The sequence below is a fragment of the Zingiber officinale genome, chromosome 5A (genome assembly GCF_018446385.1).
Source record: "Zingiber officinale cultivar Zhangliang chromosome 5A, Zo_v1.1, whole genome shotgun sequence".
NCBI lineage: Eukaryota > Viridiplantae > Streptophyta > Magnoliopsida > Zingiberales > Zingiberaceae > Zingiber > Zingiber officinale.
The window spans coordinates 14578354-14591302 of NC_055994.1; positions in this window are offsets into that span (position 1 = coordinate 14578354).

The window sequence follows — 12949 nt, forward strand, 5'->3', positions numbered from 1 at the left end:
GCTCATAGATTTCTTGTTGATTAGAATAAATTGTCATATGATCAGCCCTGTTTAATAGCATTGCAAATTCAACCTCTTCGTTATTTAGTAAGCATGATAAAGAATGAGTATGTGCAGCATTGATTCCTTTATTTCTAGTTTTCTTGATATTAGAAGTTCATGGGCAGATTTTTATAAGTACAGTATGCAGATTTTGATAAGCTCAATATGCAGATTTTTGTTAAGCTTTGCATGTAGATTTATGTTAAGCTTTGTATACAGATTTTCAGTACGTAGAGTGTGTTCTAGTGCACCCCAAGTGCTTGATAAGATGCTTAGCTCAATATAATGCTACAGTAGGCATTTTAATAGCTCAGTAAATGCAGTAGAAGCATTTAAAATAACTTATTTAGTCTTGCTTCAGCTTATATGGGACTACGGTCCAATGGGTGGGCTCCCACAGTCGCTTCTAGGTTCAGATAACCTAGTTCTAGGTTCAGATAACCTAGTAAAAGCAAGATAAGAAAATTAGCTATGAAATCAGTATTTTATTTTCAGCAATGGCACTGTACTGGATTAGATATCCATTGGGTTGGGCTCCCACAGTCGTCCCTAGGTTTAGATAACCTAGTAAACCCTACTAGACTCGGAACTTGCAATCCCGGGTTTAGTTAGGGATGCGCGCACAGCAAGTACAGTTGCCGGGCCCATCAGCAGCATGATTATTATTTTGATCTATTATGTAAATAGTTTTCAAAACTTCACAAATTAGTTATATGAATACAAGTTAGACTCAGTTTAGCATTAATTAGTTCAGCTTATGTATTAGTTCAGTTTCCTGTTGATACACATGATAGTTCCATGATTAGCTATACATGTTTAGTATTTCAGTTAGTTAGATTTCTTTGCTATTTATGAGCATGATTAGCTTTACATGTTAGCTTTTCAGTTAGTTCCTTCGCTATCTATGAGCATGATTAGTCATACATGTTTAGTATTTTAGTTAGCATGATTTCTTTGCTATTTATGAGCATGAGTAGCTTTACATGTTAGCATTCAGTTTTAGCATGTTTTTATTTATATACATGCATATCGAGTTTTGTAAGTAGGATAGCGCTCACTAAGCTTTTAGCTTATAGATACTATTTTCCTCCTACTGCAGATAAAGGAAAAAGCTAAAGTATAAGGAAGAAGGCGACAAGGAGGTGCTGTGACGGTGTGTGATGTGTGGACTATGGAGAGATCCAGAATTAGCTGGCAAAATTGTCAAGACTTTTCTTTTAGTTCTCTTTTAATGTTATATTGAAATTGAGTTTATTTCCGCATTTGTAGTTTGATACCTCCTATTGTTGGAGTGATATGGTTGTTTGCCATTGCTAGAGTAGTTTCATATTTTTATTGTGCTATTATACTGCGTGGTTGTGAAATTATATGTTCCAGCCGCCTGTGGCTGAGTATACATGTTATGTATCCCAGTTTGGGGTCACCGGTACAGGGGAGACTTTGCCGAAATTTTTCGGTAGAGTTTCTATGTGATTTTTAATCATACCGGTTAAGTAGAGTTAGTAGTCAAGTAGCGTCCACCTTTAGAGAATAGTAGTAGTGTAGAAAGGTGGGTCGCTACAGTTGGTATCAGAGCAGTTCCCATTCTCCAGCATCACACACATCAGCATCAGTCTTGCCGTCTTCCAAGTAAGAATACCTCTTCTCTTATCTATGTTTTCTGCTTTCATGTTTATAGATAACTAAAGCATGTTAATATTTGATAGCATTTGACATGATAGTAGTAGTTACCTATAACATGATAGTATTAGTTATGCATGTTCTCTACCCATTTAGAAAATGGTATGAGGACGCCCAGCTAGAAGGGCACCAGCTACTGAGCCCCAGCATGAGGCAGGCAGTTCAGTGCCTCCCCAGACCTTACAACATTAGTGGCTCAGTTATAGCAGCAACTAGTAGAACAGCAACATGAGATAGCCACCTTAAAGGCTAATCAGCAGAATACTCCCACCGTCACCTCGGAACCAAACATAGCAACCCCAGTAGTTATAGAGGTTCCATCAGTCCAGCCTACAGCACCAGTAGTACTAGTAGCCCCCGCAGCAGAAACCAGAAGAGAAGCCTATCTGATCCAGTGGCAGAGAATCAAGCCCGAGAACTTCCCAGGCACCAGTGAACCATAGCGTGGTTCAAAACACTGGAGAGGACGATGGAGCTTCTAGACTGGCCAGAACAGGAAAAGGTGAAGTATGCCTCCTTCTGTCTGACAGGAGACGCATGCATATGGTGGGAGAGAATCAGAGCGAAGCGCCCAGTGAGCTAGATGACATGGGCAGACTTCGAGGGAGAATTCTTCGAGGAGTTCTTCCATATGCGAGTCACGAATCGCCACTACGACGAGTTCACGGAATTTCGTCAGGGCAACCTATAAGTTGGGGAAGCCGTGAAGAAATTCGACAGGTTGACTCGTCTATACCCAGAACTAGTCAGCACAGAGAAAGAACGAGTCCGGTTGATGCTCAAAATGCTGAGGCCGGAAATAGCTATGAACGTGGCTGGTGGCATTCATAGGCCACAAACCACGGAGGAACTAGTGAGTAGTGCTCTGATCATCGAGCACTACCAGAACAGCATCAAGCAACAGAAGCAAGCCTTCTCAGAGTCCAAGGGACAAGGAGACTCAGGTGCCCAGAAACAGCAGGGCCACCGCTCACATGGCTCTAACGGGAAAGAGAACTCCAGCAACAAGCGCAAATCAGGGAGTTACCCAAAAGGACCAGCTAGCAAACAACCCAGCTATCCCAAGTGTGCCACTTGTGGGAAATTCCATCCAGGAGTTTGTCGCAAGGGTACACGAGGATGCTTTGAATGCGGACAGGAAGGGCATATGACCAAGCAATGCCCGAACAAGACCAGTTTTCCTGCACCACAGCCGATTCAGTACGGAGGTCAGCCAGCACAGCTCCATCATATGCAGACAGCTTTAGATGGTCCACATATCAGCCAGGGCAGACTAGAAGCCCTCCAGCTATGGCGGATGTGAGGATCTACTCACTCACCAGAGAGAACGTGGCCAACGCCTCGACAGTTGTCACAGGTCAGATTAGTATTTTTCAGTATAGTGCTACTGTTCTATTTGATACTGGGGCAACCCATTCTTATATAGCCAGGGCATTCGCCGAAAAGTTAGCAATACCCCCAGAGGCACTCAGTAGTCAGTTTCAGACAACATTACCTTCGGGAGAAGTTATGACATCCACGCACTGGTTCAGAACAGTGCCAGTCATGATAGCAGACAGAGAACTTTTTGTGATCTGATAGTGCTAGACATGACTGACTACGATGTCATATTTGGAATGAACTTTCTGATCAGATACGGTGCCTCCATAGAGTGCCGTAAACAGAAAGCCGTATTCCAACCTGAAGCAGAAGCACAGTTTGAGTACATCGGAGAACCCAAGAGAAAAAGAGCAAGTTAAGTCCTCGCTATGTAGGACCTTACCTGATCAACAGAAAGGATTGGGAAAGTAGCTTACAAGCTGGGTTTACCACAAGACATGTCAGCAATACACAATGTATTTCATGTCTAAGTTCGAGGACGAACTTTTTATAAGGGAGGGAGAATTGTAACAACCCAATTTTCCCTATTTCGAGTTCTAAAAGCCCTTAAAAATATTTAGAAATGTCATAGAAATATTCTAGAGATTTTTAGAAATTTTTAGAGTATTTTTATGCAATTTTTGGAGTTCATTTGGTATTTTCACCAAGGAGAATAAGTTTTAAATATAAACTAAAATAAAGAAAAAAAAAATTTAAGTTTGTAGAAGCTGGGGTTCGAACCCAGCTCCTCGGCCCGAGCAGAATCCGGCCCAGCCAGCTGAGCTACACGGACTTTGTCAATCCAATATGGAGAAAATTGATATTAAAGCATAGTTGTGATTAAAGCCGAGTATAAGAAAGGGAGTTAGGTTTTGATTTTCCAAAAACCAAAACAATTCCTCCCGAAAACCCCTCTTCACTCTTCTCCCTCGCGACGGTGCAACCTCGGCGGAAAACCTAGAGACAGCTAGGTCTTGAGATCCCGGCGCCGGCGAAGCTTCCCTCCGGCTAGTCTTCATCCACGGTGGTTGTCTCGAAGAAGAGAAGCTCGGGAACACAAAGGGTTGCCGAGAGGATCCGCCCGAACCCTAAAAAGTTTCCCCTTTCCTTCTTCTCGGTAGTAAGTGCAAGAAGCTCTAGGTGAGTTGCTTCTCACCTGCAGTAGGAGTTGTTCCGAACTTCGATTTATCTTCATGGTTTTCGGATTTTAGGTTGTGGAGATTTTTGGATTTTGTTCCTTCTTGATTCGGTTCTGTTCCTTTCCGTTAGTGCTATGCAAGTGAATGTACTTTGATCCTTCTTCTTGATCCGAATCCTAGCATCAGTTGGCAAATTGTTCCTTTTAAATTTTCAGTTGTGCTTAGGTTTACTTCCATCCGAACCCTAACTTTTAGTTGGAGATTAGTTTTTTTTAGCTTTAGTTTTCAAGTTTCTTATTTCCAGTTCAGCAGATTGTAATCTCTCTTTATTCTAGCATGTTGTTAGATTTTCCAGCCCTAGCATTAAGCCTTCAGTTTTAGTTTAGCTTTTAGTGCTATTCTACATGTGTTCCAGATTCCTTGATTTAGCATTTCAGTTTCGCTAGTTTAATTGCAGTTTTGGTTTTTGTTCTTTCTTTCTCTTTGCGGCAATGAAGAAGAACAACCAAGTGTTAAGCAAATCTAGACTTTTGTATCAAACATCTAGTTTCCTTGTGTAGCAGTAGGCGTGCACAACTAATGAAGCATGAGCAGATTTTTAGTTTGCATTTAGCTCATAGATTTCTTGTTGATTAGAATAAATTGTCATATGATCAGCCCTGTTTAATAGCATTGCAAATTCAGCCTCTTCGTTATTTAGTAAGCATGATAAAGAATGAGTATGTGCAGCATTGATTCCTTTATTTCTAGTTTTCTTGATATTAGAAGTTCATGGGCAGATTTTTATAAGTACAGTATGCAGATTTTGATAAGCTCAATATGCAGATTTTTGTTAAGCTTTGCATGCAGATTTATGTTAAGCTTTGTATACAGATTTTCAGTACGTAGAGTGTGTTCTAGTGTACCCCAAGTGCTTGATAAGATGCTTAGCTCAATATAATGCTACAGTAGGCATTTTAATAGCTCAGTAAATGCAGTAGAAGCATTTAAAATAACTTATTTAGTCTTGCTTCAGCTTATATGGGACTACGGTCCAATGGGTGGGCTCCCACAGTCGCTTCTAGGTTCAGATAACCTAGTTCTAGGTTCAGATAACCTAGTAAAAGCAAGATAAGAAAATTAGCTATGAAATCAGTATTTTATTTTCAGCAATGGCACTGTACTGAATTAGATATCCATTGGGTTGGGCTCCCACAGTCGTCCCTAGGTTTAGATAACCTAGTAAACTCTACTAGACTCGGAACTTGCAATCCCGGGTTTAGTTAGGGATGCGCGCACAGCAAGTACAGTTGCCGGGCCCATCAGCAGCATGATTATTATTTTGATCTATTATGTAAATAGTTTTCAAAACTTCACAAATTAGTTATATGAATACAAGTTAGACTCAGTTTAGCATTAATTAGTTCAGCTTATGTATTAGTTCAGTTTCCTGTTGATACACATGATAGTTCCATGATTAGCTATACATGTTTAGTATTTCAGTTAGTTAGATTTCTTTGCTATTTATGAGCATGATTAGCTTTACATGTTAGCTTTTCAGTTAGTTCCTTCGCTATCTATGAGCATGATTAGTCATACATGTTTAGTATTTTAGTTAGCATGATTTCTTTGCTATTTATGAGCATGAGTAGCTTTACATGTTAGCATTCAGTTTTAGCATGTTTTTATTTATATACATGCATATCGAGTTTTGTGAGTAGGATAGCGCTCACTAAGCTTTTAGCTTATAGATACTATTTTCCTCCTACTGCAGATAAAGGAAAAAGCTAAAGTATAAGGAAGAAGGCGACAAGGAGGTGCTGTGACGGTGTGTGATGTGTGGACTATGGAGAGATCCAGAATTAGCTGGCAAAATTGTCAAGACTTTTCTTTTAGTTCTCTTTTAATATTATATTGAAATTGAGTTTATTTCCGCATTTGTAGTTTGATACCTCCTATTGTTGGAGTGATATGGTTGTTTGCCATTGCTAGAGTAGTTTCATATTTTTATTGTGCTATTATACTGCGTGGTTGTGAAATTATATGTTCCAGCCGCCTGTGGCTGAGTATACATGTTATGTATCCCAGTTTGGGGTCACCGGTACAGGGGAGACTCTGCCGAAATTTTTCGGTAGAGTTTCTATGTGATTTTTAATCATACCGGTTAAGTAGAGTTAGTAGTCAAGTAGCGTCCACCTTTAGAGAATAGTAGTAGTGTAGAAAGGTGGGTCGCTACAGACAACACGCAGATAAGTATTCCTCTCTTCTCTATCTTATGTTTTGGATTGTAGGATGCTTAATTTCTCGTCTCTTATTTATAAATCCTTTATAATGGAGTAGATCTCTAAATCAAGGATGTGCAAAATAACTATGATATGATGTATAAACTATGTATTTGGATATTTTCTTATTCAATGAAGTATTTATGTCATGTTCTATATATTGTGTCTTCTATGTGTTTGATAAAATGTGTAAATGGTGTAAATATTAGATGTGTATTGATTATTTACCCCATGCAGGGGATACTCTAGATTGTACGACTGGGAGGCCCTTAATGACAAGGGTATCCTTTTAATTGGACATTTAGAGTATCATCTTGAAAGGGAGGACAAGTCTCCACAAGGAAACATCTAATTAGTCTTAATGAGTTATCTTTAATCCTATGTTAATAAGTGTCTTATGTAATCTAGTGATTGTATGACTGGGAGACCTTAGTGACAGTGTTATCCTTTTAATCGGACTTATTAGGTTATCTCTTATGCTTAGTAAGATAGAATACCAATAGGGTAACACTCTGACATGATTGTCACGGGATAGTATCAGTATTTAGTTAGACTTTTTACATGTGCATAAGAATGGAGGTAAAGAGATGAATAATGTATAGAGACATTAACTAACATCATAGTAAAATCGAACTCCTAGAATCATTCCCTCCAATCACTTTTTCCTTCTCTCTACTCTCTTTACTTTTACTAACATTATAGTAAAATCAAACTCTTAGAATCATTCCCTCCAATCACTCTTTCCCTCTCTCTACCCTCTTTACTTTTTCTCTCTATTCTCTTCCTTCTCCCTCTTTACTCTCTTTCTCTCTTTTCGTTTGAGACCAAAGTCAATCTTCGATTGTCTAGATAATTCATCGTGTAATATTAACTAGTGCTTAATTAAGAGTCCTCGTGGGATTAATATTTTATTACTTGACAACAACCATTCACTTATAGATTGTATACATCAATGGCCAACTCTGGTGCATCCACCAGCCAATCTCTCCCTCCCATCTCCTCTTCGTCACCAGCACACCAACGATTGCCCCCATGATGGTCATCGCCCCCAGCTAACTGTCAACACCTCTCTTTGGGTAAGAACATCATGACAACATCGCAACCATTGTCGTCATGAGAGACGACAGTGCTGCCTCTGATCCCTTCTATCCTGTGCCCTAGCTCTGCATTGGCCACCTGCTTTCCACCTCGTGTGTCTCAGCCATCGTGAGCAACAATTAGCCACAGCAATCAGCCATCAGCTACCATGAGTAGACATTAGGCAACCGTCAGAGCCTGTCGCGCGAGGCCAAATTCATTGTCGATTGTTATGGGTTGCCGCTGGAGGGCTAAGACATTGTTGGGGAGTTAATCTATCACCATCTCACACCAGCGGACCATGAGCCGCAACCGCTTGCTACCACTATTGCGGGTGCTACAGTTGGCCAATTTGACCCCGCTGTACTGAGTCCAACAACTGCTACTACAGCCTAATTTGGTGGTTGCCACTGTCTATAATTGACCATCGCCGTCTGTAGTAAGTTGTTGTGTTCCATTAGGCCGCTAGAGAAGAAGGGCTAAATAGATACTAATTTGAGACACGTCCCGACGTGAAGATAGATCAGGACGATATATATTTGAAGTGGGTAGTTCTTGCTTGCCTTCTTTAGATTGTTGACCATAGTGAATGATTCTATTATTTGTATTGCTTGTATAATACTTATTTACCTTGATATCTACTCTATGTTACCTCTTGAGTTTGATCTTTTAATTACTTGATCTTGTATATTGATTTATTTTAGGTATCTATGTAGCCCAAATTATTACTTAGGTTGGTTATACAAGTAGGATATTACCAGACTATAGTATAATTATAGACATATGTTCATATATGCTCCATAACCCTCCCAGCGCCACCCCCCATCACTGCCCCCTTCCCTTTCCCTCCCTCTTCAAGCTCTTAGCACCCTCTCCAGATATTTTAATCTCTTTCCCTCCCTCTTCTATCGATATTACACCCCGCATCTCAGGCTCTTCAAACCGCCACACCCCCTTTCCCTCCCAAATTGTTATTCTTGCTTAGGTTGGTTATACAGGTAGAATATTACTAGACCATAGTATAGTTGTGGACATATGTTGGTATATGCTCCATAACTCTCGTAGCGTCACCCCCATCACCGGCCCCCTTCCCCTCCCTCTTCCAGCTCTTAGAACCCCCTCTGGATCTTTGAACCTCTTTCCCTCCCTCTTTTGTCGGTGTTGCACCCCGCCCCTCTCAGGCTCTTTAAGCCGTCACACCCCCTTTCCCTCCCTCTTTTGCCGCCCCTCCCTCTTCAAGCTCTATCAGCGAATCAACTCTGCCCCACCCCTCCCTCTTCGAGCAGTTGTGTGCCACCCCCTATCTTTGAGTTCTGTCAGCAGCAAAGGCATAACACCCCTGCCCCTCTTGAGCTCCTTCAACGACAGAGGCGTAGCATCCTCATCCCTTTTCTAGCTCCTTCAACGATAGAGGCACATCACTACAACATTATCAATGACAAAGACACTTCTATTGAAAGATAGAACAAAAATATGGTACAAAATAATAAATCTTATACCTTGCTCTACTGAAGATCTTGGAGAATTAGATGGAGAAAATACTGGATGTTGGAAGTCGCCTCTTGCTGTTAGCGAGAAGGTTACGACAACGAACGCTTCTTGGCAATTCCACAAACCAAATCCTAGACTTTTTGCTTAAAATGAATGAACCCATACCTCTGTTACTTAGACGCTAATATATAAGAGAAGATCGTGGGACAACATATGTTGCAACTTCTCAAGTTGATCACATTTTCTAACATCTCTCACTCATCAAAGTCAATCTACAAAGACCTAGTCACATAGACCATGAAACAACATTCCAGTCATACTTGGGGAAAATGGTTTGTGTGACAATAAGTACGCTGAGCAATTGATGCTAAGAAGGTTGTTACACCTTACATAGCCACTTTCTGAGCGATCAATGCTAATAAAGTTGTAATATTTTACTTAGCCACTCTCCTGCTGGCACACAACCGCTCTCTAGAACAAATAAGAGACATTAAGATCTTGTATTTACTCTAGATTAAATCATTTATATCAATATAAACATCTCTAATCTCTCATAATGACTATCATGTCAAGAGCATATTCAATATCTCCAATCAATATAATTATTCACAATCATATTTTATGTACTCAATAAAAAATATAATTGGTCGACTAGTGAATAAATATTAAGGGTGTAAATATATCTTAATCTTCCTTTTTAGTTGAAATTTATTCATCCTAATCAGTCACTTTCGTAGTTATGCTCCATAGAATAAATCATTCATAGTCAATAGGTTACATGTTAAAGTAGCAGATACTAATTATAACTTTAAGTAGATAGCTAAATAGTCACTTAGGGTAAAACTGAGATTAACTTATAATCTCAAGGGTATCACATAGTAGAGAAGCAGGGATTCATTCTCTTACTACCCTTATTGTCACCGTGACACATATGGTATGAATCGCATGTTATGATGTATTTCTCTTTATCAATAAAGAGTGTATGTTTTTCTCAAAATTTAACATTGTATAAATTTTGATCTAGACATACCTAATGTTTAATACTGAATTCAACTCATGAATTTAAATCTAGCTTCCTGTAGATTTAGTAAATGTGGGTATATTTACTTCGATCATTATCAATACATAAATGATTTCATCTTAATACAACTATCAAGGTAACCCCAACTTATGAGTATGTCTCTATTCATAGTTACATAAGATGTCCCATAAGTAATAGTTTACCTCTATTTATACTTAACAATTAGAGATCATTGTTCATGTGAGTGGACCAATCTTCACCTGTCAACATGCTCATTGAGACTTTATCCAAAAATATAACAACAACATATACACTGAATAAATCATGACATTTTCATATATCCAATTGTCATTACAAAGTGCTACATTTTATGAAGTCCCAAATGTAAGTACCCCAGACGAGTTTTGATATGATCAACCGAGTTAAGTTAGGCTTCGCACTTTAATGTCTTGTGTCTAAGTATGCAGGTACTTAGAAATAAAAGTAGAGCGGAAGACGTAGTAAGCGAGAATGATGACACGTGAAGCGAGTTGACGAGCTCGGTATATCCGAGGGACGAGGAGCTGTAGAAGAATACATCAGTGGATAAGAAGGGTGTGTGTGGTGCTTCCGTGGGATAAGAAGTTGGGGAGGAAGACTGCTCAAAAAGAAGACTGAAGTTGGGTTCAGATAATCTCAACTCTGAATAGTTGGAAAATCACCCAAGCGACTGGACAAGTCAACCTGAGTTGGCTGTGTCCAGGCACTTGGACAAGGCCCAAGCACCTAGACTCGCGCCTAGACCAAGTCTAGGCACCCGGGATGTCCCGGCCATGTCAGCGAACCATTGTAGTGAAGATCAGGTTGGTGTCCACGTCAGCAAGACTCTTGGCACCTAGATCGGGTCTACGCGCCCTAGACTTGATAAACTATTGACGAAGAGTCATTGCAGAATGAATTGAGGCGACCACGTCCAGGGGCAAATCGGGTCTAGGTGCTCCAGAGCTACCACGTTAGCTAATGACTAACTTCGACCAGTGGACTCTAAATAGAGCCTTGGTCTTTGAAGTTCAAGACAACACACTAGTACTTTATTTTTGTAATTTTGTTTTAGTTGTTCATACTTTCACTTCTGTAAGGGACTTCTCCACCTCCAAGAAAGGAGATCTTTAGCGTCCTTTATTTTGTCTTGGATTAGTAATCACCTACATTGTAACCCAAGTAAAACCCCTATCTCTTACTTTTCTTTTATGCTAATCATTTTTATTGTTTAATGAGTGTGTGTCCTTGCTAAGAGAATTACAAAAGAAAGTGTTAAATTTATTGGTAGACTATTCACCCCTATAGTCGGCTTACACAGGACCAACACTAAAGACTTCACATATTCTTGAAATGACTCTTTAGTCAATAATTTAATAAAAGGATCTGCAAGCATAGAGGTGTAGGAATATACTCAAGAATTATCTTTTTTCAATAAGAAAAAAGAAAAATGTGATAGATAAAGGAAGACCGCCTAAGATGATGACACCGACTATCGTTGCCCATAGCTTAGAAACAAACTCAACCCCAGTAGCTCAACTGTTCGGGCTCCATCACTAAATAAATCAACAAAATTTACAAAAAATAGAAAAGGATTGTCAATTTATTTTTTTTAATTTTTTTTGAGATTATGGATCTGATTCCACAGAAAATTTTGAAAAAAGGATTGTCAATTTGCAGACATTTGATGTGAAAATTGAATTACGATCGACGAGTTACTTTGACCGAAGGATAATAGCTTTAAAAGAGTGGTCGAATAAGTAGTAATACAGCTGAAGTTATGACAAACAATTACTTATTCCACTAGTGTCAATTAAATTGAAATTTTAAAAATAAATCTGTGATTCAAATTTATATAAAACTATTTAAAATTTTAATTTTATCCGAATAATGTGTTAATAATTTATATATATAATTTCTGTAGTTTGAATACTATGTCATAACTTCTGAACCTAAATTCTAAATCCTATCCTCTATTTTTTTTTTATAAAAGGATTAAATTAAATGCTCACGCGCGTAACTGCGCAATGCACATTTTTTTTTTTTTAAAATTAGGATTTAACCATTTACGATTTTGACTTTAGAATTTCAAGATTATAGTATAATATTAAGTATAAAAAAATTACATTAAATGTTCACAGGCAAGTTGTGCTACATAACATTTCTCATATACAAAAAAATATTACTTTTCACATTTTATAATGCACATCTTATTAGTATCAAGTATATTTTTTTAAAATTATTTTTAGATCTAAGGGTTTAGATTTTAAAATTTAGGGTTTAAGATTAGAGTATTTAAATTATTTTTTTTTAAAAAAATACACATGGTGTATATATATACAGATGTATATATACAGAGGAGATACTAGTCAAGGCAACCATAAAAAGTCATCATTTTTCTCATTTTCAAAAACTTGTGTTCTCAATTTTAAGAACCGGTGCTAAGGTGTTCGGTTACTTTAATTTCACACTTCAGACTTTCTTTGTTTGATTTTTTTTTTCCGTTTTTGAATTTTTGAGTAATGGAAAATTACAGTCAATAATAAATTTTATTTTAGTTAATACAAAAAATATAAATATTCTTTTGAGAAAAAAATATGTTTCTTTCCAAAGATCCAAACTCATTTTTCAGAAAGTATAAATAATAAAAAATATTTTCTTGAAAATATACTCAAAAATACACGGCGGAAATTACGTATAAGAAAAAGTTAACCTCTTTTTACCCAATCAGTAGATAAATTTTTAAAATACTTAAATCACGTATTATAATTTTAAAATTATCAAATCATATATCCCTTTCTTATTTTACTCTCATCCTTAAATCAATTCGACTAAAAATATTTTTAGTTGAATTGATTTCT